Raw genomic sequence first — 26017 nt, forward strand, 5'->3', positions numbered from 1 at the left:
TGCCGCCATGCACTTCTGTTTGGTCATGGCAATAGGCTGCTTTCTGCAGCCTGATTGGGCAAAAATTCTCACTTCTTTCTGTGTCTCCAGTGTCCCTTCCAGCCCTGCTTTGCTATGATTCTCTATGCCTCATTGCTTAAAATATTATTTGCTTTGAGAACAATTTGAATAAACCCAAACCTGCTGCTTATAAAGTTTACCTACTTGCTAATTATGAAGATGAAATGCATCTCCCCACTCAGTAAATGTCTGCTTTTACCTGCTCAGGGCTTGTATTATCTCAGGTGATGAAGATTTTACAGATCGCTGGAAAAAAAAGTTGTTATAATAATCTAGAGAGTTTAGGCAATTCAAAATTCCTCTTGCTGCTCTTAAACTTCAAACATCCTCCATAAGAAGTGAAAAAAGACCCTGAAATAGAGGTGAAACTCTGTAGGCTGGCTACACCTCTTTCTTTGGCAGTTCAGTTATCATGTCATTGGGCACATCTACACATTGCCCTATGGCAACATTGTTACTATACCATACTAACTGCCCATACTGTGCTGTAAACACAGCGCACAGTTATTTTTAGCAGCTACTTTACTGAAGCAACGCGCCCCCCCCTTCCCATTATAGAGTGCCACAATGGCGTGGTAGCTGCTGGTCACTTGTAGACATCCATGGATGCTACATCACCATTACGTGTCACAACAGTGACATAGCAACAGCTGTAAATGTTCCCATTGGTTTCTGTCTTGATCTAAGTAAATAAAACTGCTGTGCTTCTAAAATGCTAGCACAGAAGAGAATTGTAATAACTTTACTTTAAAGGTGTATTTCCAAAGTATATTGTTGAATTGTGTAAAGTTAAATAGCTTTAAGAAAAGCTTATTAAGGTAAGTACTCACATACCATAGTAATGATCAGTATAGTAAAAATGCTCAGATAGAAGTGTGGCAACACAAAGTCATTCTGTGGCATAAGCTACTTGATACCTGCTTCATTGGCTAGAACTGTTTGTAGCAATCATTTGGCAATCAATTTCCAAGATCAAGTCAGTTCTTTGGAAATTAATTCTACAATAATTTTACCGTGGCTGCGCTAATAATGTATGTAATAGAATGTCTACACGTTTTATGCATTTTTATCAACTTTAATGATACCCTTTAAGATTAGAACTAAATGAATACTTCACCACTAAGTCATTTGACAAATTTAACATTTTTTTCATTAGTCATTATCTACATAGATGAAGCTTCCAATTGTTTTCATGGAATACTTTCTTGTCTTACAAAATTAAAAGATTTTCATTGTTTTGGTATCCAAAAGGTGCGTCTACACATGTGTTAATGCACCATTGCTCTTGTGCATTAATTTTAGTACCTCTAATATGAGCTACTACATAAGTGCATGGTAGCCAGTGCTAATATGTAGTAGCAATGGCATATGATTTTTTTTGTGATGCTTAATGTACAGTAGACCAATTCTATAGCACTTTAGCACACAAGCACAGTTTTTGCTGTGACACTAATGCAGAATAGAATTAGTCTACTGCACTTTAAGTGTCTCGTGTAGATGCACCCAAAGAAAATTTTTTAAATGACCCATATGTTTCTTTAATGGGATTGTTTGCACTGCAGGACCTGCTATGGAACAAAGCACTGAATAAAGATTTCAGTAATGTCTTCTGGAGCAAGTGCATAAGAACAGCTGCAATAAGCATCCTTATATAGCATGTGACATTGTGCTGTGGTTATTGTCTCCTGAAAGTAAATATAATTTGAAAGGAATATGCTAGAGGTTGAGAAATTTTGGTTTTGAGAAATTTGGATGAAATATCATTGTTACAAAAGGATTTTTTATTCATTAATAAGACAGAGCTTACTTACTGATTGTTCAGAAATTTCAATCATCTTCACCACAAAAAGTAATGATGATAAAAATATTGTTGCATGAATTACTATTATAGTAATAGGTAACATCCAGAAAGTACCAAGTGCGAAAAAACACAACTACAGAATTATTTTTTATATGAATGTGATGACACTATATATATATATATATATATATATATACTATAATCAATAGCACCAGAACAAAGAAAAACCCCATAGTAAATAATTCATGTGAAATAGGGAAAGCCAAAGGTAATAGAAATTGATGTTTAGTTGTCTGGGTGATGAAGTGGAACAAGTATAGTTCCTGTTCACTTATGTCAGTATGTGGAATCTTAGGACTATGTGGTTAACCAACCATCCTTTACACAAACTAGGTGTACTTAGCCCATTCAGAGAATCCCTCAGGGCATAGTAAATATCATCCAGTACAATGTTCTATCTCTAATTGCATTGCTGGTGACATTTGTGGTCTCAGAGCTTCTAAAGAAGCCTTATTTTATATCTCTACAGTTTTAAATTGCACTAAGAAAATCAATAGAGCAGTTTTTGCAACAGTCAGTTCAAATCTTTTATTTACCATTGAACATTGTGGTTTTAGGTTCAGTTTTAGGGAGACTTTTATATTAACTAATGTTCTTCCAAGAGGTAAATGTTACTTGCCCAAAAGATGTCAGAATCATTTAATTTTATTGTGGCAAACTGCCAAGGCTATCCTTCCTGATGAAAGCTGAAACCCCACACCCACTTACAATATTTTCTTTATTGCATTTTGGTCTCATTAAAGGCACACCAAAGCTTTTCTTTACTCTGAGTAGTGACTGGGATACCCATTACAAGTTATTGCATTCTGGGAATTAGCAAACATTGAGAGCAAATAAAGCCTGGTATGGTCCAGTAGTCAGAGTATTAACTTGGGACTTAGGAACCAGATTTCAATTCCTTATCCTGTAACAAACTTCCTGCATGACCTTATGAAAATTATTCTTCTACAAAACTCAGGGGGATGTTGGAAGAACACATAAAGATGGGGCTCAGATACTACTGTGGTAGTAATGGGTATCAGCTTTTTTTTTTTAAATGAACACACAAAAACAGCAATAATGTATCACAAAAATACTTCACTTATAGTAAGTAATTATAATTACACTTTAATTGTCAAATATCATCCTGTACTAGAGAATATATTGTTACTCTTAGGTCTATGTGGTTTTCAACAGCTGAAGCTTTGACCTGTTATTTCTGTTGGGAAGAGAAATCTTTTCTACAGATCACGTATTCCTTTCATGCAATCCTGTTAATTTGAAATGCTGCACACCAATTCCTGTTTCCCTAAATACAGTAATAAAATACAGGAGATACTTTCTTTCCATGCAGTTTTGAAGCTTGGCTTTCCAGCCAGTACCCTGTCCAAAAAAAAGCTCTCAATCCTGGCTTTCTCCTAGGCCACATTTCTATACCTCTGAGTTAGGAACAACCCCCAACATTTTGAAGTTTTCTGGGAAAGGGCTAAAGTAGTCTGGATGCAAATCCCTGAAAGACAATGGTCCTAAGGTCCTGGAAGTCAGAGGAGACCTTAGCTCCAAGACCAGAAATCCTAGAGTTATGAGCTAGTCCAGGATTCTCCAACAAAAAAGCTCCTGGGGGTCTGTACCAGTGGGGGCCACATGCCCCACAGACCACACTGGAGTGAACCAGGGCCTGCACTAGGTTTCACATCCCATGGATATCCCCTAACTGCACACCCACAAGGCCCCCACCACCAAACCGTACATGTATAACCCTCTCCACTACATCCACACCCGTGTGGGTGCCCCACAGCTGTACCACAAAGGCCCCTCCAACCCCACCGCTTCTGTGCTGCATGCCTGCATCCGTCCCCCACAACTGTACTACGCACTGCAGGCTCACCTTCAAGTTCCTCCTGACACTCCCCTCGAGGAGGGGGGAGGCAGAAAATGGCAGCTAGATGGGAGAGGGAGAATCTGGAGCCCAGAATGATGGGGGGAGCAGTGGTTGGGTGAGAGCAAATATCACACAATATCTCACCATGGGCAGCATGTCTCCTGATGGCCATCAGTTGGATAGCTCTGACCTAGTGAGCTGGCAGGTGAACAAGTTGCAATGAAACTTTAGCAGTGCTTTAAAATATTTTAATTTAATTAAATCAGCCAGCTTTACTAACTGCTTTTGACTTCAAAATCCTGCTAAAGAATACTAAATGTGTATGCTATAAAAAGAAACCAAATACATACTGATATATTTGCTAACATATGTGCAGTTTGAAAATCTTCCAGGTAAGTGGGGTAATAATAATGGTTTGCTTCTAATCCAAGCCAAAGGAACTAACTCAAATTGACTAAATCCCCACTCCAGAGAAACATCCAAGCACTGCATCGGAATGAGACAAAAAAGTAGACTAGATCCTTTGCTAGTATTAGACAACTTGAAATTGAAAGGAGCTGCATCCATTTACATCAGCTGAAGATAGATCTCCCTGCCTTTCAGAATATGTCTAAATTATCATCCAACGCTCTGACTGAAGCCTCCTGAGCTAGCTTTAAATTGAATATTGGTAACTAAAGTGCAGCTTGGGTGGAGCTCAGTGCTATCTCTAAGTGCCACATCCACACGAGCAGGAGCATGCCATTGCAGCAGCACAAATAGTAGTGGCACAACTTTGTACTGCTACTTTGTGCCACAGTGCATGCCCCTCCCTGTGTTCTTTGCAGCAGGATCCATTGTCCTGCTGCTCCATGTGCTGCAGGGGGGCAGATTGGGACACAGCGTGCTTCAGGGTGAGGGGTAGCCAGCAGGGAGCCCTACCAGGTTGAGGCACCCTCTGCTCCACCAGCCAGAGAATGGCACATGGAGACTGAGGAGCAGGCAGTCGAGGGTTGCCTACTCCCCTCTTCATGCTCTACAGAGCCCCCACACTGAGGCACCCTGTGCCCCAGCCAACTACTGCACAGCTGGCTGGGGCACAGGGTGCCTCAGTGCAGGAGCTCCATATGCCTCAGTATGGGGGCTCCGCAGTGAAGCCCCTGCTCTGAGGCATGCCCAGGGCCAGATTAACCGTTTAGTGAGCCCTAGGAAAACAAACTCGTGGGCTCCTACTTAGTACTGTATATTTATATTACTTTGTTCACACTATAATTATAATATGTAAAATAAGCACAACTGAGCCCCTTCTTCACTTAGGGCCCTAGGCATGTGCCTAGTATGTCTGTGTGTCAATCCAGCCCTGGGCACATCAAGACAAAGGAGCAGCCAGCCCAGGGCTGCCTGCTTCCCCATCTCAAAGCACACTGTATCTTGGCCAGCCAGGGTGCCTTGGTGCAGGGACTCCACAATGTGCACAGAGGGGAAGCAGACAGCTCTGGGCTGCCTGTTCCTGTCTTCATGTTTGTCCCAGCATGCACCATTTTGGCATGCTTTGCACCATTTTTTCTTTGGGTTTTTTTTTTCCTACTGGAAAATCCCAGTAGCAATTTTTTTCCTCGGCACTGCAAATTAGCAGAGCCACACACTGTTTAAAGTGCACGGGGTACAGTTTAATGGTTACAAACCGTATGTGCCTCCATGCCAAGGGTGGGATATAAATCATCATCATCATCATCACTCAGCCCCTTGGATAAATACCTAGGAAGCCAGCCTGAGTGGAGGCTATGCAATTACAAGTACCAAGCCAACTGGTGTGAAACAAGTTTTAATATGGCTCTACAAAAATGCAAAGCACACCTTTGGATTGAATTGTCAGAATAGTCATAGACTGATGCTTTATAGTTTGGCGAGGAATAAAAATGGAGTCATTTTATAATAAAAAATCAACATTTATCTGAAAAAAATGCCAATTAAAAACAGAAGTAAGATGACTGCTAATAGCAATAAACAGTAATAATTGCCATAAACAACAAAGTGGGACACTGTAAAATGTAATTCAGTAATATCATTTTCTTCTCAGCTGGATACAAATGACTATTCTCTGGAAGAAAGGGAAGTCCCACTAATATATAATATCATTGTTGTATATGATAAATGTATCTTATGTAAAACTACTTTGGAATGAAATAACGTTATTTTAATATGTGCAACCTGTTGGCCATCTATTAATCACTGATAACTATGAGCTAAACAAATGATCACAACACCATCAGACCACATATTGGATCTATGGTTCAAGAACAGGAACTGGGAGATGAGGTAAGTTACTGTATCAAAACAAGCGTTTATCTACAGTTCTTATTAAGAGGGCCCAATGCGTGTTTTTTTAGAGATTGTCATATAACAGTGAGTACTATAGCAACAGATTTTAGATTTTTATCCAACACTTCTCAGGATGGTGTTTGGATAAAGTTCAATTAAAAATACCCCAAATTTGCAAAATATTTAATTTGACAGCTGTGATATCTTGCTGAATAGCCAAGTTGTAATAGTAATTATCCACAGTAAGTTTTTTTTTCTTCTTCTCGATCTGTGTTTCAATTTTCTCCATTAGACTACATCGGGATATTACATGACACAAGTGATTGAACTCACTGACAATTTACCTCTGAAAGCAGAATAATAGGGTTACAAATGAAATGAACAATGGCATTCTTAGAGGAGGGAAAAAGAGATCTGATAGCATCATTTGTTTTGAGCTGAAATTCTTGGATTGGAAGTTTTGTACTGTAAATTTACAAAGCAACAACCCTGGCGTATTATGACTTACATTAACTGTAGCAATTTAGGTTGCATTTTATCATGGAAGAAAGTAACATGAATAATACAGCTCAAAGATTTCACTTTTATAATAGTTTTCTTTGTTATAGCAGGTAGCCTCTGATCCAACATGCAACTGGCTTTAAATACTGGAGTAACTACCCAAGGCCACTGTTCATATAATTAAAGGTAAGCATTGGCTGCACCAGGGAATCAAAGTATTTCAAAAATATATATGGTATTTTAGGGAATCAAACAGAAGTGGGTCTTGCATGCTGCCTTCTCCATCTGCTTTATTATGAGAATTTGGATTCTGAAAGACCAGAATGTTTCACTCTTTTCAACAAAGAAAAATGAACAGAAGGAACTACAATTTAAGCTTTCGTCTATGCAATATTAAGGTGTAAAAAATAACCCTTCCTTATGACCAGAAATACAACATAATATACTATCAAAAAACTTGAAGCAGTAGAGAACTCACTAGAACTCCTTATATACTTAGTTTGCTTTATGAATTCACTTTTGACTCCATACATTTGCAGCTAGATTTTGAAATTCCTTGAAAAAAAAATCTTGATTAAAACTGCAAATATCTTACGATATTAAAGACCATTAACATGGGACTGTAGTAATATATTTTAGGCATAATAATATAGTTGGTCACCATGTGCTCATCTTCTCCCTTCTTAGCAGGTTGGTCAAATCCATCATGGACCATATAACAGGAAGCCAGGGACTCCCTGTTGGTATGGAAAATGAGCTGGCAGTGAGGAAGAGTTAAGGTGATCTAGGCTTCTCGCTAAAGAGTAGCAGAAGGATAGGCTGCCTGGATCCTAGGCAGGAGAGGTGCTTATTGCTGAGGTAGTGGCATTGCAATAGTCCAATAGGGCAGAGAAGGGTGAAGGACTGCGATCTGCCTACTGCGACACAGTAATACTGGGAAGGATGGCAGTTAGCTTATATCACCCACAGCTGGGAGCAGGGCTGAAGGCTAGCTATTTAGCCTAAAAAAGACACCTGTGATGATTGGGAGACCACAAGAGGAGAAAGGGTAGGACCTGGGCCCTACATAGAAATAATAGAAATCAGAAAGTTAGGGATGGAAGGGACCTCAGGAGGTCATGTAGTCCAACCCCCTAGATTATCCTAGTCAAAGCTTTGTCTAGCCAGGTCTTGAAAACTTCCAAGGACGGAGATTCAACCACCTCTCTGGGTTAACCTGTTCCAGAGTTTTACTACTCTCCTAGTGAGAAAAGTCTTCCTAATCTCTAACCTAACTTTCCCTTGCTGCAACTTGAGACGGTTGCTGCTTGTTCTGTCATCTGCCACCACTGAGAATAGTTTAGCTCCATCCTCTTTTGAACCCCTTCCCCCTCCCCAGGTAGTTGAAGGCTGCTATTAAATCTCCCTTTAATCTTTTCTTCTCTAGACTAAATTAACCCAGTTCCCCCAGCCTCTCCTCATAAATCATGTGTGTCAGCCCCCTCATCTTTTTTGTTGCCCTCTGCTGGACTCTCTCCAGTTTGTTCCCATCCTTTCTGTAGTGGAGGGCCCAAAACTGAACACAGTACTCCAGATGTGGCCTTACCAGTGCGGAATAGAGAGAAAGAATCCCTTCCCTTGACCTAATAGCAACACACCCACTAATGCAGCCCAGTATACAATTAGCCTTTTTGGCAACAAGGGTACACTGTTGGCTCATATTCAGCTTATTGTCCACTGTAACCCTTAAGTCCTTTCCTGCAAAGCTGCTGCCTAGCCAGTCAGCTTCCAGCCTGTACCGGTGCATGGGATTGTTCTGTCCTAAGTGCAGGACTTTGCACTTGTCCTTGTTAAACCGCATGAGACTTCTTTTGGCCCAATTCTCCACTTTGTCTAGGTCACTCTGAATTCTAGGCCTACCTTCCAGTGCATCTACTACTCCCCCAGCTTGGTGACATCCACATAAGCCCAGGCTTGAGACCAGGCAGCAGGCTATCTTTGCAGGCTGCCAGGAAAGGACTCTTCTCTGATGACTCTGGCTGGGAAACCACCTCAGGAAACCTAGCTTCTTTGCTGCCAGGGAGGTGGCTCAATGGTACATCTAGGCTGTGAGACTGCTGGAGATCTTGCAACAGGTAAAATACTAATAGGGACCTGTGAGTTACCCAGGTGCTGAACTTTCTTATGCAGCCAGAGTGCTTGATTTTGATTATAAATGGAAGTCTGAAGTTTTCTGTTATGATTTGCATTAGCAGACTGGGGCTTGGACTGAAAAGGGGAATAGGAGGTCCCAATAATACCCAGGGGCATTACCAAGTTTGAGTCTGTCAAAGACAGGGCCCAAGCAGCAGTACACCCCAAAAGGGGAGAGCCAGAGCTGGGCACCAAGTGTGAGGAAAACTGGGGAAGAGACCAAGACCAAGCTAGAGGCCCATTGCTGGAGTGAGGCAGAGCCAGGATCAGGCAGAGAATAGGCTCACATCCCAAGAAGGGTGATGGCAAGGGCCAAGGGCCCCTAGACCTGGAAGGGGCAGAGGCTGATCATAAGCTTATATGTCTGACAGGGCAGAAGAAGTATGGGGCTGAGCAGCTGCTGAACTGATTATTATTGACACCTGGGAGGCATGCCATTGCTAGAGGGGAGGTTGGAGGCCACAAATAACTAATAGGACACTACTTGAACAGAGACATTCTGTGTACTAAAAGGCCAGACCAGTGAGACCCTGAGATGCAGGTAGCTCCCCCTAACTCTTTTTTTCCCTCTTAAAGTGTTATCAAAGCATGGCAGGCAAGTAAAAAGGGAGAGACCCAAGACACTGAGATGGAGACTGAAAGTGGAAAGCCCACTACCTCTGGCTCCCAGCTGCTACAGACCTTAATATTCAACATTGCTGAGGTTATCTGGACTTCTTTCATGTTGGTGTGGAGTCAATCTTTGATTAGAAACAGCTTTAAGGGAAAAGAAAAATCAGCTTGTCATCCTATGACTACACTAGTAATTAGGAAGAATCAATAAATGAGCGTTGTTTCTAGTGGTGTATGTGCTAATTAGGAGGTGAAGAAATAGGCAAATTAATGAATTTGAGAACTGACAGTTTTATATTGTGAAAAACAGTAATTCACTCCTCTGTATCTGGAAGATCAGAATTCACCATTACAGTAGATCACAGTTGAGACTTTCTAGACAGCCGCTTTTGAATTCTTGCTGATGCCAGGAGGGGGGAGGGAGGAAGGGGAGAGGGGAAGAGATCTCTACTGCCTTGTAGCATTTTCTAATTTAAAAAGTAAAAAAAATATATAATGCAATAGGATTTCCCTCTCTTATAAAATATTTAAGTAATAGTGAAGATCTCAGCCTAACATAATTCTGAATTAAGGAAGATTATTGATCTTTATACCAAGTTGCCATATTATGGCAGTTTTAAATAAAACAATATATTTTATTAAAATCTCATTAGAATGCGCTGTATTTGCAGTTTCTTTTGAAAACATGCTCATTATCAGAGTATCCCTATATTAACAGTAGCCATCCTTTTTAACCAAATTACATATCTTCCCTGATCCAGTGTTCTCACAAACAATGAATAGTGATAACACAATTCATCACCATGGGAACAGCATTCATATTATTGAAAAACAGGACAATACTATCAACTAAAATAGGTAAAGAGCAAGAATACAGTAGTCAGACAGGAAAGAGAACATTCTTTGTGGCCAGCCATGAGAAATGACATGCAGTAAAGAATATGGTAAAATATTAGCAATATAATTTAGGTATTTGTATTTCTACTTTTTCTAGGTTGTGGCTACAGAAACATAATACACCTCCATTAGTTGCTGCAACAGCATGAATTAAGAAAAATGTTACAATTAAAAACTATATTGTAAATGGAACTATAGGTGCAAATAGGAAAGAACTTGTACTGACACCCTGCAGTAAGGACCTTGCTCTTGGCTCTAGGTCCCCCATAGAGGAACAGAAGCAAACAAATGTTACATGATTGCTTGTTCAGTGCACCAGAAAAAAAATCTATTTCAAAGGCATTATTAATGGGACATGTCAGGACCCAGTCCTGACCTCACAGACCTAGGGATTGAGTACCAGCTCAACACATGAATCAAGCTGGAGCAGCAGGGTAACAGGTCTCACTGGAAAAAGCTTATTGCTGGCTCCTGACTGGCCTAGAGCTTCCAGCTGCTGATTGTATCCTCCCACCTGTATAAAGTTCCCTGTTCCCTGTGGCAGCTGCCTGTACAATCATATTCATTTGAGGGGAGGAGGGGCAAAGAGGGGATCAGGGACCTTGTGGTAGAGAAGAGTGGTGAGTCAGTGGCTTCCAGGGACTGCAGAGGAGAGGATGATGGAGGAGGTGACATAGTCTCAACCTGCACTTGTAACTAGTGAAGAGATAGGAGCAGTGAGGACAGGGATGGGGATTAGAGGACAGCAGTTTGGTGCGGATACGGACCTTCCCTGCTTTTTGTGATGAACCAGGAAGTCTTTTGATGTCAGGCCTAGAATTTAGCCAGGTGATTCTTCAGAAATGCTTCATGATGAAGTTCCTCAATAGCTTTGGAGATGTCTATGGGCTTAGACTGGGGTATTAGCTAGCTTTAGAAATCATAGTTTCTATGATGATTTTTGGGAGACATAATGAGAACTTTAAGTGGACCCTATCCTCTGTTTTCAATCTTTTCAGTTTTTCATATATTTTTTTTTAATTATTGGAGAATCCATTACATTATGTATTTCGATTTTTTTTTTTTACTTTCTAATTAGAAAATGGTATGAAGCAGTGAAGACTCCCAGATGGTGATGATAAAAGTGTTGGCACACTTTATTACATAGGAGGATGTAGGAACATGGCTGGAGCACTACTGTGAAATGTGGGTTACAAAGAGAAGGCACAAGATGCAGATTATTTGAACAGAGGCTTGTCATGCCCATGTTACTGTGGATGGACCCCACAGGCGATGTGGGTGTGAAGCTGCTCCACCCTTGCCTACTCCCCCTGCCCTCCCAGAATAGGGTCCCCTAAAGGAGATGATTTAACAGAGACAGCCCAAGTCATAAGTGTGGGGAACATGAGTTTCTCACTTAAACTTGAACACAGACTTTGTACTCCTTGTGTAGAGAGAACAGTAATGTGGTGAAAAACTGTCACCAAGGGTATGTGGCCTATGTGGGGAGAGGAACCATATGTTCCAATCTTGTTTCAAATATTTTGAAAACATTTTAAGAAAGAGAATAGCTGATGCTGAGGACACACAAGAGGAGAGGGAAGAGGAGAGCAAATAACAGGAAAAATGGGAAGAGAAGAGGCAGGAGGGAAAAGAGGAGGAGCAGATGCAGAAGAAAAAAAGAGGTGAAGGTGGTGGAGGTGAACTCACACCAGTCAGGAAGAGATTTTTGAGGAGCTCCTCTGGCTGGGGAGCTTATTGGAGGAAGGGGGGTAAATGGAAGAAAAGGAACTAGAGGGGTCATATCCCCAACAGCGGGGATGGAGATGGGATGGACATGGAAGAAAAGGAAGGAGGGGATGCATTTGACAGTGTAAAAAAGGAAAATAGATGACAGGCAAACAAAGGAAGGGCAGAGAAGAAGTTGACAAATGGGGAAAAGTAGAGAATCAGAGATAGGACAGGAGGAGTGCTAACCTTCCTCTGTAGAGGTCCTACAATGGGAATGTTCAGGCCAAGGGTCCAAAATAGTGACAAGATGAAATATTCAGAGGAGGAAAAATGGAAAAGGGGAAGACTGTGGAAGAGAGGACAAGAGGGGGGTGAATTGGTTGTGGAGGAAGCTATAAAGTTGGTATAGGCAAGTTAGACTCAGGATCCAGGTACAGAAGGAAACACAAGAGGCAAGAGAAGCTAAAGGACTGTTTTAAGGTAAGAGGGAGAAAAAAAATGCTTCAAGCAAAGGCACAGTGGACAGAGGAAAGTTAAGAGTGGTCCATCTGTTTTGAGAAAACATGACAGGTGGGAGGAGAAGGAGTGGGTCTTTGAAGAACAAGAAGGGAGAGCATGTTACAGGGATGGGTAACATTTTGGGTGTGGTAGAGAGATTCTATCAAGATTTGTATTTGCCAAAGGTAGCAAACATGGAAGTGATACCATCAGTTTTGGAGATACTGGGTGCATCTACACAAGATACTTAATGTGCAGTAGCCTAATAACTGTGCAGTAGCATGCCAGACAAAAACTGTGTTAATATGCTACTGCACAGTAAGCATCAGTAAACTTATGCTCTGGTGCTACTGCACAGGAACACTAGTTACCATGCATTTAGTTAGTAATCCATTAAGCAAGAACTATATGTAAATGGTTAGTGACTACTGTGCATTAATGAACATGTAGATGCACCCACTGCAAAACAAAATAAGCCAGGAGGATAGTAACAACATAGAAGAAGAATGGACTGTGCAGGTAGTAAGGTAGGTGCTAGGAATGGCAGAAATCTGGGATAACATGAGCTACCAAAATAACTCTATAAATTTTTTGGGAGCTCAAGGTCCATACATAATGGAAGTGTGTGGGGAAATGAAAAGGGGAAGACATTTGGCAGTGGTCATGGGAAGGGAGATGATTACTCAGGTTTTCAATAACAGTGATAGAGGGCTTTGATTAATTGAGGACCCATCACTGTGCTCAGCTTTGACTATAAGCATTTTGCAAAGCTTATAGTAAAGCTTTTTGCAAAGTGACAGTGAAGCAGTTGAAGGGGGTGATCAGGAAGATGGTGGCACTAGATCAGGTTTGTGGGCTGCCAGGAAGACAAATACACAAAACCATGGTACATCTTGGAGATGAGGTTTTGCTTTTGCAGAGAGCAAAAACTGAATGTGGCTACACTGAACTTGAACTTAGAAAAGATATATATCAATGGTCTCCAACCTTTTTATGGTGAAGATCACTTTTCAGAACTAAAGGTCATCCCAGATCTCTGTGGTCCAGGGCCTTGTGGGGCGGGGGGTGGCTGCTGCTCGGCACAGCCTGGCGAAGGCCTCAGGAGCCCCTGGCTCTCCCCACCTATGCTCGGGAAGAGGCAGCTGATGTGGACTATCTGCTGCACCCTGAGCATAGATAGGCAGCACACAGGCCCTCAGGGCCTCCCATGTGCCCCTTAAACCCATCCCATGTGCCCCCAGACAACCAAATGTTCTCAGACCAGACTGGGCCAGGGCCACCTCCACGGGAGTCCTCACTGCTCAGCTGAGCCACAGACACATGTGGCCAGCTGCAGTGGGACTCAAGGCACAGCGCCAGCAGCCTCTCCCACCTCTGCCCCCACAAAGATGGGGATGGAGCTCCTCACACCCCTGGAGGAACTCCCCTGGGCTCCAATCCTCCCACCAGCCAGCTGGTCTGAGGCCCCACTTACCTTCCCCTGCTCCTGGCTGGGCCACACAGTCATCTGCTCACCACAGGGGCCTCAACCCCTTCCCTCCCCTATAGATTGACCTGCTGGAGTTGGGAGCAATGGGTGTGCGCATGCACACATGCCCACCTGTTCCCCCAGCCCAGGATCTATCAAAAGAGGCTCCAGGATCTACCTATAGATTGAAATCCCCAGGCTGGTGACCACTGGCATATATGATCATGTGTCTTGTAAGTTTATGCTGCCACTCTGGAAAGAATGGGCTCCCTTAACCCCACATGCGTAAGATAGATTCAAATGTGTTCAGATATAAAGGGTGTCTTTACAAGTGTTCTAGGGGTGGGAGGAGGGCGCTTTAATTAGAGCAACTCTGAAATCCGCTCTAATGGAAGTGCCCACAGCATTTCATGTATTCAGTGTCCCATGCTTCAGAATGGCAGCAGGTGCACTTTAAAGCTTGTTTCAGCTTTAAAGCACCCCCACTGCCATTTTGAAACATGGGGACACTGAATGCATGAGACACAGGCTGCTGGATTGTGCTAATTAGCACTCCCCAGCAGACTTGATTGAGTCTGCTCTGACGCACTGTAATTACAGTGTGTCAGAGCAGTGTCCCTGCATATCTACAAGCACCCAAAGAGTCAAGTACTTGTCAACAGTCAGGTGGAGTGACTGGGTAATAAGTGGAGTACCTATACCCAGGGGAGATAGAAACTAAGACAAGTGTATGGCATATAACCATATGCTTGTATGGATGATATCCTCACCCTGGAAAGGGTATTGATTCACACAGGTAAATATAGAAAGGTGGCAGAAGCTAAGTGAAATGAAATGAAGAGTATGTGCATGGTCTTTGGGGATGTGGAAGATTTAAGTACACTGGGGTCAAGAATGTCAAGGAAGAGGGACAGGTGCTGAGAACTGATTTTGACCCAGGTCTGAAGAGACAAACCCTGTGGGAGAAGTTGAGCAGTAGAGTGAGACAGTTACTGGTACTCTAGAGTTCATTAAAACTGTCTCTGGAAGAGAAGATGAGGATAATCAAGGCATTGACCTTGTCATTACTGCTTTGCATGGGAATAGCACTTTTGCTTCAGTGGAGGATGGTATACAAGATCCAGCAAAAGTTCTGTATCTCCTTTTGCAAGTCCTGGAAGGAATGTTTGGCAAGAGACATACTATATAGGAGACAGAAATGTGGGAGATGTGGCTTTTTCTGCAAAATATATGAGCTTTTGTTGCACCTTGGTGGTGGGAAGCAAATCCAAAGTCACATGAGTTATGAGGTGCCATGGGGGGACTTTGTGGAGAAGATGAAGGTTTGGCATGTGCCCAAGCATAAAACCTTCAGTGTTACAAGTGCTAAGTCATTCAAGAATAAATACAACTTGCAGCAAGCAGGACCAGAAATCTTAAGAGAACACCAGAAGATTTGTAAGTTTGTCTAGACAAAGGATAGTCTCACTCCAATGAATATGTAGAAAATATGGAATCTGCCAGACTCGGGGAATTTATTTTCTTGTGCACAGTAACAAGAACAACAACCTGTGGTTTTGTGTCTTTGTTTGTTTTTTGTTCCTTTATTTGAATGATACATTTGGTTAAATTAAGTTTTGGGTGGGGAAAATGGGTGAATTTATTTTTGGTCTGTTTTCCCCTTGGACCTCCTTGATGGAGGTTGGACCTCCAGCTATTGGTTCACACTAAATACTAATCATACTGCCTATACCTTGGTGCATGGCAACATAAGACAATCACTGTAATAAAGAGGAAGTTATGACGAGCATTGGACATATATATACATTATACTATAAAAATGTTTGAAGCTTCCTTCTCAATTGTTTCATTACTGTTCATACAACTTTATTTTTTGTATGAAGCTACAAAGGAATTTGCATACATTATTACTGTACATTATAAATATTAAGAAATATACACATCCTATTGAATGGGAATCTTTCAAAGATAATTGAATCAACAGATCATGTAAAATGGATCTAAAAGGAAGATGGCTTGTTTAATCAGTAATTTACCTTCTGCCTCACTGCTCTGGTACAGTTCAATAAAAACTGAGCAGGAGAAAAATCCAGTCAAACAGTATACAATATAATGAGACTGAAACTAGGCCAAGAAAGCTATTCCTTTTGACAAGTAAAAATTGAAGTACAGACAAACCCAAAACCAAAAGTTCAAATTCAAAACCACAAACTTTATGATTTTTGTCACCATTTTTTTCACCTCCCCCCTGTTCTTGTCCCATTTTTTAAAACAGCAGGGATACCATATTTCATGTATAAGACAGGTTTTGAAGCCCAATTTTGGTGTCTTAAAAATCAAACTCAACTTGTACAGTGTGCCACTTAAAAAAAAATCACTGCCAACAAACTGCTAGTTTAGCAAATGCATGAGGTGCAGTCACATTAACTGCACTAATTGCAGGAGGAGCAATCCCACGGACTAGGGCCAGGCAGGGCTACTGCCACTGCTGCAGCCACTGGGGTACTCAGCTTCCCTGGTGTCTAGCAGCCCCTTGTCTCCCTGCTGCAGTCCTTGAGGCATCAGGCAGGGAAGTAGCAGGTGTGGAGGAGCTACAGCACAGAACATGGGGCTGAGGCTGGCAGGAATCCATAGCTGCACTCAGGGAGGCAGTGGGAATGCACAGCTTGGTTGGTCAGGGTGTGGGTGTGTCATAGTTTCATAGTTTCCAGGGTCGGAAGGGACCTGAGTAGATCATCTAGTCCAACCTCCTGCCGTGGCAGGAAAGATTACTGGGGTCAAACGACCCTAGCAAGGTATACATCTAACCTCCACTTAAACACCCCCAGGGTAGGAGCCTGCACCACTTCTCTTGGAAGTTGGTTCCAGACACTAGCCTCTCTGACAGTGAAGTAGTGCCTCCTGATATCTAGCCTAAATCTACCGTCTGCCAGCTTGTGACCATTATTCCTGGTCACTCCTGGCAGCGCTCAGGGGAACAGGGACTTCCTCAATGCCTGCTGATCCCCCTAACTAGTTTGTAAATGGCCACTAGATCCCCGCTTAGCCTTCTCTTGTGGAGGCTGAACAGGTTCAGGTCCCATAGCCTCTCCTCATAGGGCCTGCCCTGTTGTCCCCGATCATGTGAGTGGCCTTCCTCTGGACCCTCTCCATGTTGTTCACATCCCTCTTGAAGTGCGGCACCCAGAACTGGATGCAGTACTTCAGCTGCAGCCTGACCAGTGCCACATAGAGGGTGAGTATCACCTCCTTGGACCTGCTCGAGATGCATCTGTGGATGCATGACAAGGTGCGGTTGGCCTTCCTGACCGCTTCCCCGCACTGCTGGCCCATGTTCATCCATCCTGGAGTCAATGATGACTCCAAGATCCTTTCCCGCCTCCGTACTGACAAGAAGAGAGTTCCCCAGCCTGTAGGTATGGTGCCGGTTGTTCCTTCCCAGGTGCATCACTTTCCACTTGTCCATGTTGAATCCCATCCTATTCTCATCCGCCCACCACTGTAGACTGTCTAGGTCTGATTGGAGCCTATTCCTCCCTTCTAGCTTGCCCACATCCCCCTACATCTTAGTGTCATCAGCAAATTTGAACAAGGTGCTTTTTACCCCCTCATCCAAGCCACTGATGAAGATGTTGAACAGTGCAGGCCCAAGGACCGAGCCCTGCGGAACCCCACTGCCCACATCTCTGCAGGTCAAAAATGACCCATCCACCACCACTCTCTGGGTGCGGCCCTCCAGCCAGTTGGTGACCCAATTAACTGTGTGGGTTTCTTAATGAGAACAGGGTGAGAGACAGTGTCGAAGGCATTCCAAAAGTCCAGGAAGACTATGTCCACTGCTACCCCTGCATCTAATGATTTGGTGATCTGATCATAGAAGACCACCAGGTTGGTCTGACAGGACCTGCCGTTGATGAACCCATTTTGCTTGCCCCTAAGCATGACCTCCCCTGCTGGCCCCTTGTGGATATGTGCCAGAATAATTTTCTCAAACAGCTTGCCTGGGATCGAGGTACAACTACTGGTCTATAGTTTCCTAGGTCCTCCTTCTTCCCCTTTTTGAAGATGGGAACCACGTTGGCTCTCTTCCAGTCCTCCAGTACCTCACCAGAGCACCACGAGTGCTCGTAAAGTCATGCCAGGGGTACTGCAATGACCTCAGCCAATTCCTTTAGTACTCTAGGGTGGAGATCATCTCGACCAGCTGACTGGAATATCCAGTCCCTCCAGAAGTTCCCTAACTAGTTCCTCACTAACCCTTGGCCTAGGTGTGCCTCCCCTGGGGCCTGAGGGGGGCCCAGCAGGGGGGTGACTATTCCGGTCCCTGCTTAGGAAAATGGAGGCAAAGAAATTGTTAAACATGTTGGCTTTGTCGTCTGGTGTGACGACCAAATTTCCTAACGTGTCCTGCAGGGGCCCCACATTACCCAGAACCTTCTTTTTAACCCCTGTGTATTTAAAGAAGGACTTCTTCTTGTCCTTAATCTGGGAAGCTAGTCCCAGTTCCATCTCTGACTTGGCCGTCCTGACTGTCCCCCTACATCCCCAAGCAACTGCAGTATAGTCATCCCTGGTGATGTCCCCTCCCTTCCATTGGGTATACACCTCCCTTTTAGCTAGGAGACATTCCCGAATGCTTTTGGTGAGCCATGGGGGCTTGTGTGCCCTCCTGTTCCCTTTGATCCATGTTGGGATTACCTCTCTTTGGGCTTGGAGGATCATCTCCTTAAGGAGTGACCACTCTCCTTGGACATCTGGCTCCCCTCCCCTCTGGGACCTCAGTGCTTCCCTGACTATTCTCCTTAGCTCATTGAAGTTTGCCCTCCTGAAATCTAGTGCTGCTGCCTTGCTGCAGGCCTTTGTCACCTTGTGCTGGATGGTGAATTCCAGCAGGCAATGATCACTGTCGCCCAGGTGGTCAAGCACCTGCAGCCCCCTCACCAGGTCATCACCCGTGGCCAGCACCGGGTCCAACAAGGTGTCTCCCCTGGTGGGGCTGTGCACCTCCTGGGTTAGATGGAGGTCCTGCATTCTGGCTAAGAACCTACGTGAGTGGTCAGTTCTGGCTGACTGTTCTTCCCAGCAGATGTCCGGGAAGTTCAGGTCCCCCATGACAACCACATCCTTTGACTTCACTACCTCCGTGAGCTGACTTAATAATTCCTGGTCTAGCTCTTCCCCTTGGTTGGGAGGTCTGTAGTAGACCCCCACTGTTAAGTCTCTTTCCTCTCGACTGTCATGTATTCTAACCCAAAGCACTTCAGAGCGCCCTTCCTCCAATTCTTTGTTAATTGATGAGGATGGGTATTCCTCCTTAATGTAGAGTGCCACACCCTCACCTTTCCTTCCTATCCTGTCCCTTCTGTACAGTCTATAGCCCTTGATATTCACCACCCAGTCATGCATTGAGTCGCACCATGTTTCTGTGATCCCCACTATGTCCAGCTTGGTGTCAGCTAGCAGGAGGGTGAGTTCCTCCTGCTTGTTTCCCATACTATGAGCGTTTGTGTAGAAGCATTTGAGGCCTCCTGTGAATGTGTGTACTGACCCCCTAATCACAGCATTACCCTGGCCCCTGTTGCTTACCTGTGTATACTTTTCACTCGCTGGTCTAGGCTGGGCTGTACTTGTGGGTGTTGCTTGGTCAGGCAGTCCGATGATTCCTCCACCCTCATCTTCCTTTTCCCCTGATGAGCCTAGTTTAAAGCCTGCCGGAGGAGGTCCACCAACCTAGAAGAAAACACACGCTTACCTTTAGAGGAAAGGTGGAGCCCATCCCTTCCAAGCATGTCTCTTGTTGTGATGTGCCAGTCATGGTTGAGGAAGCCAAAGCCTGCCTCGAGACACCATTCCTGAAGCCGCCAGTTGGTCTCCGTGATGCATGTTTCATGGCGTCTTCCACATCTACTCACTGGTAGGATAGAAGAGAAAACCACCTGTGTACCTATCTCCTTTAGCACACACCCCAGTGCATGGTAGTCCTCCATCAGGCGATCAGGGCTTCTCCTGACTGCATCATTAGTACCCACATGGACTAGGACCATGGGGTAGTAATTGGTGGGCTGGATCATGGTTTGGATCATCCCTTTCACATCCTGAATCTTTGCTCCAGGTAGGCAGTAGACTTCGCGTGCCGAGGGGTCCTGGCGACAGATGGAGCCCTCTGTACCTCTCAGGAAGGAGTCGGCTATGGTGATCATGCGACGCTTTCTCCTCCTGGCCAGCTTATCTCCTTTGGCCTGCACGGGATGTGGAAAGCGTGGAGTTGCCTCCTCCCTGGTTTCCTCCTCTCCTTCTTTCTCCTCCAGGGTTGCCAGGGCCTCGTACCTGTTCTCCAGCCAGACTGGAGAAACTGGTACTGCTGTGTTATGAGCAGCCCTGGTTTGGGAGGTGACTGTCTGCCACTTAGCAGTGGAGGGCACTTCTTGAGGTGCATCTTCCTTGGCTGTACAACCCTGCAGGGAAAGAAAATAGCTGTCAATTTCTTCCCCTGCCTCCCTGATTCCCCTCAACCTGTTAAGCTTCTCCTGGAGCTCCCTCACCAGGGCCCTAAGGTGGGCGCCTGCAGGACAGGTGTGGGGGTCCCCAGTCCCTGCCCCCCAGGCCTTGCTGGGCAACTCCCGCAGGCCAGGGGGTTGGGGGATGCCAACCCCCCTGTGGGTTCTGTCTCGGTGGAGGCCTCAGACAAGCCCTGGGAAGGCTGTGCAGCACTCCGTGTTGACACCATTGTAGGAGTTGCTGCCTGTTTCTGGCTAAGTGTGGTGCCTTTGCCCCACGCTAGCGGGAGTCTGCCTCTTGGCCCTTCCTGCTCACCTGCTAGCATGAATGCCGGCACGAACACCGACGCAAATGCCAGTGCACTCTTACAGAACACACCTGTTTGCACGCTCTTTTCTCACGGCTCCCTACCGTTTCAGCTAAGAGGGATCCAGGGGGCTTCCCCTCTGGATCTGGCTCAGCTGCGTTGGTCGCTCTGCCCCACTTACCTTAGGGGGATCAGCTACTGCTGCCCCCACTGCTGCTGTGTTCGCCTCTGCTGCTGCTGCTGCATTCGCCTCTGCTCCAGGTCCAGTAAGGGGGAACATGTGCGTGCGGGACACACGTGTGCCTGGATCCCTCCTCTCCCCGCTGATCCTGGCTCCTGAGTGCCTTCCCCACCCTCTGCGTGCATGCAGTGGCAAGGAGCGCAACCTGACCAGCCCACCTCTTTTGCACTGTTCAGAGGGGCCAGGGCCAGAGTCAGGCTTGGCACTTGCTGGTGTGGCCCAGGATGAGCCAGCCCTGGTCCCTGTGAGTGACACTGCCTGAGCTGTGCTAGCCAAGAGCTGAGGCTATCCCCAGCCCCTCTGAGTGGCATGATAGAGGCAGGCTGGGCAGGCTGAGCACCTCACCACAACACACTGGCATGAGGCAGGGAAGGCAGCTATCTCCAGCACTGGCTCACAGAGGATGGGGCTAGGCTTGGTTCAGCAGTGCTGCTTGCAGGGAACAGGGCCAGGAACAGGGCCAGGCTTGGCACTCAGCTAGTGCAGCTGAGACAGTGCTGCTTGCAGAAGATGGGGCCGCACCAGCTGAGTATGGAGCCTGGCCCCAACTTACACGCTGTGCCTTTCCTAATCCTAACTTTTTGCACCAGAAACCTGAGGTTGACCTATACACTGTGTTGACCTATACACCATGAAATATGGTACCTATTAATAAAGGTAAACCATGGACACTTTAACAGAAAAAGCAGTCTTATGTCACTTGAACTATAGAAGCATTTTCCTTATTGCTATTAGTAGGCTGCAAGCCAGCAGAGGGAGACATAAATCAGATACTGGTCTCTAATTACAATGACTTTTGTAACTATAATATAAAAATGACCAGACTCTCACAGCCACTTATTATCTCCGCATTCTAAAGTGCAAACACACTGTATATGAGTACAGTATTTCTGTAAAGGTTCTAGATGTTAATTAATCTGTAATTGATTTTGCTGTAGCTGAACTCTTGTTCTATTTCTAGCAGTAACACCAAAGTAATTTCTAGATCTGGGAATTCAATAATTCAAGATAAGTAAAATAAAACCAATATAAATGAAACATCAATTATAGTTCCTATAATTCTGCTGTGTGAGAGCCACAGCTGAAGAAAATGCTATTACTTTTCCAACAGTACTGCTTATCTTGTTAACCCTTGCCTCTGTCTCTTTCCTTACAGATTCAAAGGCAGGCATTAGGGGCTCTGGACCAGGGCAAGGGTATACATACTAAGTGTGTTGATTTTAGTTTGCTTTGTTTTGTTTGGCTGAACTTTCTCTAGCCACGGGTTTTTGATGAAAACACTCGAGGAAATGACAGAAGACACTGTGGTTGATGGTTGGGGGAAAATCTCTGGAGTAAAAGGAGTTTGTCAGTTGCAGGCAATCAGAAATTTTTCAGGCCATTTAACTTGGTAGAAGTAAAAAATCTTGAGAGTGATATGCAGCATTCTCTTTCATTGTTTAAAGGGAGAATTGTGTTGGTAAAGACAGAAGAGGAACAACAAGCCTTACCTTCATTGAAGCATAGGGAATATGTGGACTCCATATAGGTGACATCCTGAGAATTATCCCTATTCCCAAAGCTGTAAACATTGAGAAGAATGATCTCAGAGGATATATGGATAAATGGATGTGAAATATTCAAATAGATTTTTAAGAAAAAGCTTCCGTTAGGATATTTTCCTTATTTTATTCCCTTCTTTCTCAGGTGAAGTACAGTAATGACGGAAATGGACAGTGTGAAACAAATGGACTTGAAAGTCTTTTGACCTTTTCCTCTTCAATAGCAACAGTTATCACAATATCACTTTGGAATATTTCACAGCTAAGTCATTCCTTCAGCTGTGTAAACAGATAAATAAGGACTGGTACCTCTCTTACCAACAAAACCCACATTAGTCATGTTCTCCAGTAAGTATCATTCTAGCTATACATGTTGATGGTAAGTTGTGTTTTTTCTTCCATGAGATGACAAAAGGATAAATTCTGTGAAGAATGAAATCAAGAGCACCAAATCACACTGTGCCCTTGCAATATTCTGATCCATGAATATCCCCTTCTCTTTGAGAAAGATACACATATTGAATACAGTTAATATTTTAAGATCTGTTAAATATAGGTATCAACCACTGCTAAAGGGTAGCATGCTATGTGATGTGGCTTGGATTTTACCCCTTCTTCTTTCAGGCCAACCCCCAAATGAAACACAGTGTTCAGAACTATTAATGTTCCAGTGGTTTCCATAAAAATGAGTACAGCTATTAAATATATACTGAAATTCCTGTGCTCCTCACATTTCAGTGAATCCTGGTATGTATGCTTTCTTTTGTTTGTGGGTACATTCAGTAGAATGTGCCCTATGGTCTTTGCCTTGCACAGAATACAATCATACATTACCAGTGGTTACCAATCTGATAGAGCAGATAGGAAAAGCAAACATCATTTTGCAGATACTATTTTGTATCCGTATGGGGGGAAAAAATCATTATTGTGGTTTAAGGATGTGCCTTTCAATTCTTTCTTCTAAAATTTTACTGATTTTTCCCCCCATGAGTGTTCATCTGAATTACAGAAGTTGTCATCCAGATTTATACCAGCCTGATGACCTTTACTATGTCTGTTGACATTCTGAATTTATCCTCTGCCCAGATGTCACTTCTTATTGAGAAACTTCTCTGACTGCATACTGCCAACATACATTTGGTCAAGGATTTGATATATTAGACAGAGGCGTTTGGAGGGGTTTTGTTTGTTTGTTTGCATTGCATGATATTGGGTTTTTTTCCCTGTAAACAGTTGTCTGTTACTATCAGATGTATCGCCTGACTCATGCTGTGTTTACATGAGTTCACACAGTCTCTGCTTATTATGTTCCTGATTTCTTTTCATCTTACAGTGCTGAAATATACAAGGCAAAATAGTATGTATTTGACAAAGACTCGACCACATTTGCTTTGCTTTTTTTTTATTTTACCCACAGTAAATACTTTTTTTGAATTCTATAATGTACAACACATTTCACGCCTAACTTAGTATGGTATTTAACTAATTTAGAGGTGGGTTTCTTGCCCCCCCCAATATCTGTTTGTGGTCAGACAAGAGTTTATTTATGGATTTTACAAATTCATCCCCATCCTTCCATCTCCCAAATAAAAAGGTAGAAAGATGGACTAAACTAAAAATACTCATACACTGGAAATTTCTATTTTCAGGCCGTGATGAGAAATGAGGATGCCATCTTTGAACATGATGAGAGTCGCCCTTTGGTGAATAACATCTCTTCTTCTAAGTATGGTACAAGGGTAATCTTGGTGTCTAACCCAATGTTTTCAAGGTCAGACAATGCAATAAAGATGTTGCAAATGTCATAATAACTAAAGAAAGTAGGGTTCTCAATTTTTTCAAGGCAGATTCTCTCAACATTACTTTATGATTTGTTTTCTTATATACAAGTTGAAATCTAAATGGTGTATATAAAACTGGAATATCAATATGGAATTCATAAGAAGTGCTATACCATACAGCATGATACTAAACAAATTAATGTGACTATTAAAAGATTTTTTCTTGTAAGGTTTTGGGGTGATCCAACACATAATCCATTAGACTACTTAGTTTTCCTTATACAGTTTTCACCACATTTGCAGTATTCAGTACAAGAAATATATATTTTGGGGCACTTGCATCTTGCAGTTTTGCACGTTGCAGTTACATGTCAACTATAATTAATCAGGAACAAAATGGAAACATTTGTCTGGAAAAGAGCTCCACTCAGGTCTTCATACCACCCAAACTCTTTCAGATTTAACAAACTTCTGTAGCTGCTATCATCCAGGCTAAAACATTAGTAGTTTTACTGTGGAATACAGAGGGAACAGAACTGATCCCCTTAAAGACATTTAAATTCCAAATCATAAACAAGTATTTTAACTATGTTTAGTTGTTTATTCTTTCACACTGAATATCTGTATTGAACAATAAAAAAGCTCCAGCAGAGGACAATTACAGTAACATATCAGTCCCTGGAAAAGAATGAAAATATACTGGATACAAATTCTTTGTCACCAACTTTAACTTTTTTCTCTTCTATTTTAACACAATTGATTAGCGTGCTTTTTTATGGATGAAAAGAAAAACAGCTTCACAAATGACAAAACAACTGGGAGAGAGGGGAGAAAAAGCCTTAAAGAACAAATAACCAAATAGGTTTATATTCTTCTGGTGATACGGCAGTTATCTAAATAATATCTAGGCTATTATGTGGAACATCACTTATATCCCAGGATGCACTGAAAAAGTAACACAGACATACTGTATTCATTATTAGTGTAAACAATTCTGACCATTGAATGCATTTCTATTTTCATATAATGACAGAAAAATGTCAAGTACTTCTGTAACTTTTGCAATTTTTAGTTATGAAGTTTGTGCCCAATCTCAATCCATTTGTTTTAGATTAAACTTAATTTCTCAAATATACATTTACATTTCTAACAGGCTTGATATAATGGAAAACAGCTACCTGACCATTTTAAAAAATCCCAACATATTTCACCACTATTTGTATTATTTTGAGCAAATTATATATATACCTATATATTTTAATATATGCATGTGATACATGGATGCATGTAGTTCGTGAAGTTCTGCCTACAAATTGCATCATCTTACTCCCTGGAAACCATGTGAATGATCCAATGGTTAGCATAACTCAGGGCATGTTTATACTGACTCAGTGGTATCCCTGAATCTCTTATAAATTAAGTTCCACCTACTTGGTCCCATTCTGCTACCTCCAAACCTAAAATTAAGGCTGGTAGGACATTGCAGACGTTCTTAATATCTCTGTCATACCTGAGAAACATGGGAAAGGCTGAAGCATAACTGGGTGCTTTAGTGCCCTGGATAGCAGCAGTGTATGGGGCAGCTACAGTTACTATGCTGCTGCCAGTATGTTGGCAATAGCAGCAATGCAGGTGCTGCTCTTTTGGCACCCCCATCTGTCTCACACTGCTTCATTACTCTAGATGGATTCCTAAAGAGTCCTTACTG

At 43.2% G+C, this 26017-nt stretch overlaps 1 long non-coding RNA gene across 1 annotated transcript; it reads left to right on the top strand.

The window, feature by feature from the left end:
* Positions 1-6695: 6695 nt before the first annotated feature.
* Positions 6696-24495, top strand: LOC149864160 (uncharacterized). The gene is made up of 3 exons (XR_016442724.1): positions 6696-6770; positions 22674-22876; positions 24178-24495. It is a non-coding gene; the product is annotated as an uncharacterized LOC149864160 (long non-coding RNA).
* The last annotated feature ends 1522 nt before the right edge of the window (positions 24496-26017 follow it).

Source organism: Crocodylus siamensis, chromosome 5 (assembly GCF_052110815.1).
Source record: "Crocodylus siamensis isolate JL-2025a chromosome 5, ASM5211081v1, whole genome shotgun sequence".
NCBI classification, from domain to species: Eukaryota; Metazoa; Chordata; order Crocodylia; family Crocodylidae; genus Crocodylus; species Crocodylus siamensis.